This window comes from Coregonus lavaretus, assembly GCF_964263955.1.
Source record: "Coregonus lavaretus genome assembly, chromosome: 5".
In the NCBI taxonomy this organism is placed as follows: Eukaryota; Metazoa; Chordata; class Actinopteri; order Salmoniformes; family Salmonidae; genus Coregonus; species Coregonus lavaretus.
This window is the reverse complement of record NC_139992.1, coordinates 19,515,889-19,521,016: the sequence shown is the minus strand read 5'-3', so window position 1 is coordinate 19,521,016 and position 5,128 is coordinate 19,515,889. Positions and strand designations below refer to the sequence as shown.

Below are 5,128 nucleotides of genomic sequence, written 5' to 3'. Positions count from 1 at the left end.
ATAGAGCAAGCTGGGAAATATAATAATGATGGGCATGGTTTTAGTTCAAAGTGACGTGTATGAGTTTCAGGCTCCTTTATTAGGTTAAAACTATGCCCACAAAATAAAGCCTTATGAAATAAATACAGTGCACTTGGAAACTATTCAGACCCCTTCACCTTTTCCACATTTTGTTACGTTACAGCCTTATTCTAAAATTGATTAAATGCACATTTTTCCTCATCAATCCACACACAATACCCCATAATGACAAAGCGAAAACAGGTTTTTAGAAATGTTTACCAAAAAAAAAGAAACAAGTATTTACATAAATATTCAGACCCTTTGCTATGAGACTCGAAATTGAGCTCAGGTGCATGCTGTTTCCATTGATCATCCTTGAGATGTTTCTACAACTTGATTGGAGTCCACCTGTGGTAAATTCAATTGATTGGACATGATTTGGAAAGGCACACGCCTGTCCCACAGTTGACAGTGCATGTCAGGGCAAAAACCAAGCCATGAGGTCAAAGGAATTGTCCGTTGAGCTCCAAGAAAGGATTGTGTCGAGGCACAGATATGGAGAAGGGTACCAAAACCTTTCTGCAGCGTTGAAGGTCCCCAAGAACACAGTGGCCTCCATCATTCTTAAATGGAAGACGTTTGGAACCACCAATACTCTTACCAGAGCTTGCAGCCTTGCCAAACTGAGCAATCGGGGGAGAAAGTTCTTGGTTAGGGAGGTGACCAAGAACCTGATGGTCACTCTGACAGAGCTCCAGAGGTCCTCTATGGAGATGGGAGAACCTTCCAGAAGGACAACCATTTCTGCAGCACTCCACCAATCAGGCCTTTATGGTAGAGTGGCCAGACGGAAGCCACTCCTCAGTAAAAGGCACATGACAGCCCGCTTGGAGTTTGCCAAAAGGCACCTAAGGACTCTCAGACCATGAGAAACAAGATTCTCAGGTCTAATGAAACCAAGATTGAACTCTTTGGCCTGAATGCCAAGCGTCCCGTCTGGAGGAAACCAGGCAACACTCATCACCTGGCCAATACCATCCCTACGGTGAAGCATGGTGGTGGCAGCATCTTGATGTGGGGATGTTTTTCGGCGGCAGGGACTTATAGACTAGTCAGGATCGAAGGAAAGGTGAACGGAGCAAAGTACAGAGAGATCCTTGATGAAAACCTGCTCCAGAGCGCTCAGGACCTCAGACTGGGGCGAAGGTTCACCTTCCAACAGGACAACGACCCTAAGCACACAGCCAAAACAACGCAGGAGTGGCTTCGGGACAGGCCTCTGAATGGTCTTGAGTGGCCCAGCTAGAGCCCGGACATGAACCCGATCGAACATCTCTGGAGAGACTTGAAAATATCTTTGCAGTGATGCTCCCCATTCAACCTTACAGAGCTTGAGAAGATCTGCAGAGAAGAATGGGAGAAACTCCCCAAATACAGGTGTGCCAAGCTTGTGGCGCCATACCCAAGAAGACTCGAGGCTGTAATCGCTGCCAAAGGTGCTTCAACAAAGTACTGAGTAAAGGGTCTGAATATTTATGTAAATGTGGTATTTCAGTTTTTAATTGATTTGCAAAAAAAATGTAAAACCTGTTTTTGCTTTGTCAATATGGGGTATTGTGTGTAGATTGATAAGGAAAAAAACACATTTATTTAAGGATGTAACGTAACAAAATGTGGAACAAGTGAAGGGGTCTGAATACTTTCCGAATGCACTGTATGGCATAGTGTTAAATATATATATATTTTTTATGACAACATATTCACTTAGGATCTCACTTTTCGAAGTCCGTAGGACCAAAAATGGATGAATGCAACAACCATCTCTCTGTCACTAACAAATACAATGGTGGTAACTCTACAATTTGCTTGAAAGGCAAGGCACTGTGGGAATATTTGAAAAAGGCTTTACACTAATCAGTGTGTTAATTTAACACTGTTCTGGTGTCTATATGGGTCCACAGACTCAACACTTTCAGTATTGATTTAACACCATCAGTGTTCTTTTATTTAATAAATTTTTTGTGGAGAATTTGTTGTGAAGAGATATATTTTGAATGGACCATCTCTGTAAAAACTCTGTCTATGCATACTACATGACACGCGTAATAATTGCATAATTTCTTTGCCGTGCATCATTTCTCCAATGTGTTTTTCTTTAAGAGGTGGCCTCAATAAAAAAGATGGTGGTCCGCAAACAGTCCCTGTGCCGCATGTTTGTCTTTACTTTACTTTATATACTCTTTGTGTGCAGATCTCTGTGAGGACAAAGGACGAGAGGTTGAGCGGGTGTTTTCAGTTTCCGGTGATGCTGCCATGTTAACATCCACCCTGGTGGACCTCAATATGTCTGACTACCGCAGCATCCCCTATAACATCTCATGGTATGACCCAAGGACTGGGAGAGAGCTGACCAGGGAGACAAGAAAGACTCTGCCGCGGGGAAAGACACTGTGGATTTTTAACATCGCGATGGAGGATGCTGGAAACTATGAGTGTGTTGTGAGGTAGGGGCAATACTTTTGTCTGCTGTGTGTGTGTGTGTGTGTGTGTGTGTGTGTGTGTGTGTGCTGTAAATCTTTTCTGTTACCTTTGATAAACAGACTACCCTCCCAGTGCTATAAGAAACCGGCCTTACTGATTGTGAACCACACCAACCCAGAAGAATGCGGTCGACCAGAAAAGGCCGACCAGGTCCTGACCAACAAAGCCACCGGTTTTCTGAACTGCCCATTGAGTGACCATATCAGGGAAGTGGACAATTACTCCATTCAGTGGTACAAGGTGAGTCCTATGGGGTAAACAGACAGTGCAGTGCAATGGGAGAGTGTTGAGAGGGAACGCCTGACAGCAGGGGTGGACTGGCCATGCCGGATGGGCTGGTACATATTTAGCCCAATGGGATTGTCATTTTTTTTTTTTTTTTACATAATTATAATTATCTGGCTAATAACCAAATTTGTTCACCCAAAGTTCACCCAAATTACAATGACATTGGTTTCCTTACCCTGTAGGCCAGTCTATGGACAAGGTATAACAACAACGTGCTTTGGTTTGGTTTCCCTTGCACTGTTGTCACATGGAAGCATTTTGGCATTTGTGGCACAAATCTCATTCAAGTCATTTGACCGATATTGGCATTTGTCGCGCATCAGTATGAAACATTTATGCACTCACTAACTGTAAGTCGCTCTGGATAAGAGCGTCTGCTAAATGACTAAAACGTAAAATGTAATCATGTTCAAATCAATTTGAGATACATTTGGACATGATGTAGTCCCCTGTAGCTCAGTTGGTAGAGCATGGCGCTTGCAACGCCAGGGTTGTGGGTTCGTTTCCCACGGGGGGCCAGTATGAAAATGTATGCACTCACTAACTGTAAGTCACTCTGGATAAGAGCATCTGCTAAATGACTAAAATGTAAAAAATGTAAATGTAATAACGGGGTCCACAGTGACAAAAATGGGCCTTTTGGGGGCCTCAAGGAAAGAAAATGGGCCAATGTCGGGTCCTCAAGGGAAAAATGGTCTGGTGTGTCAGAAATGCCATGGCGGATTTCTGGTCCCAGTCTGCCCCTGCCTGACAGTGCTGGAAAGCCTGTTTGAACTCTTTCTTTTCAGTCATTCAGTCTGTCTCTATGTATTCTTAATTTGTGTTTAAAACTATAGGAATGTGGGGTTATTACTACTAGTGACTACATTTGAACAATGTTCCATCAGATACGGTATATACTCTTTACATTGTTCATTGCTCTCACACATTGTACTGCATTGAATAGTTCTGAGAGTAGGTATTCTAAGGTAAGACATTATCACAACTTATCTGTAATTGTGTATTCATTTTGTTTTATTAGCCATATTCCATTACTATGATATTCCATTCCATTACCACTACCTTTCAGTGTGGATTTCTACTTTAAACCTTTCAGGGCTGTGAACCCATTGTGAAAGATGACCCATTGTGGAACAGGTTTAGCTATGTCAATAACAGTGTTACGGAGTTACTCCGAGTAGAAGCGGTCATTCCTGAGGACCATGCGTTCTACACCTGCACCATGACCTTTAACTTGGAAGGGCTCAGCGGCAGGATCTCAGAGACCATCAACGGTATGGTGGACGGTGAGTTTTGTTGGCACAGCTCATAAAGGTTGTCCCTAACCACAGATTATTACCATATACCCCCAATCCTTACCACAGCCATTACAGAGATACAGTGCCTTCAGAAAGTATTCACACCAGTTGACTTTCTCCACATCTTGTTGTGTTACATAGTGGGATTAAAAGGGATTTAATAGTCATTTTTTGTTAACAATCTACACAAAATACCCTGTAATGTCAAAGTGTAAGAAAAAGTCTAACATTAAAAAAAGAAAAAAATAGAAAAATAGAACACTAATATATCTGATTACATAAGTATTCAACTCCCTGAGTCAATATATGTTAGAATCACCTTTGGCAGAGATTACAGCTGTGAGTATTTCTGGGTAAGTGTCTAAGAGCTTTCCACACCTGGATTGTGCAACATTTCCCCATTATTCTTTTCAAAATTCTTCAAGGTCTGTCAAGTTGGTTGTTGATCATTGCTAGACAACCATTTTCAGGTCTTGCCATAGATTTTCAAGCAGATTTAAGTCTAAACTGTAACTCGGCCACTCAGGAACATTCACTGTATTCTTCGTAAGCAACTTCAGTGTAGATTTGGCCTTGTGTTTAAGGTTATTGACCTGCTGAATGGTGAATTCATCTCCCAGTACCTGGTGGAAAGCAGACGGAACCAGGTTTTCCTCCCTGGGTTCGTTGTTGAATCTGTGTTTGAAATTCACTGCTTGACTTAGGGACCTTACATATAATTGTACTGTATGTGTGGGGTACAGACATGAGGTAGTCATTCAAAAATCATTTGAAACACTGTTATTGCACACAGAGTGTCACGATCGTCAAAAGGAGCGGACCAAGGTGCAGCGTGGAATGCGAACATACTTTATTTATATTCACCACACGAACAAAAACAACAAAACGATACGTGAAGTCCTTGGTAACAAACACAAACCAACACGGAACAAGATCCCACAAAACACAACTGCCAAACGTCTGCCTAAGTATGGTTCCCAATCAGAGACAACAAGCAA

At 42.3% G+C, this 5,128-nt stretch overlaps 1 pseudogene across 1 annotated transcript in view; it reads left to right on the top strand.

Moving 5' to 3' along the window:
- The first annotated feature begins 2,316 nt into the window (after positions 1-2,316).
- Positions 2,317-5,128, top strand: part of LOC311128830 (interleukin-1 receptor type 1-like) — a 17,916-nt pseudogene continuing 15,104 nt past the window's right edge. The window contains exons 1-3 of the transcript in view: positions 2,317-2,507; positions 2,604-2,784; positions 3,929-4,118. The product of the transcript in view is annotated as an interleukin-1 receptor type 1-like (transcript). The remainder of the gene's footprint in view (positions 2,508-2,603; positions 2,785-3,928; positions 4,119-5,128) is intronic.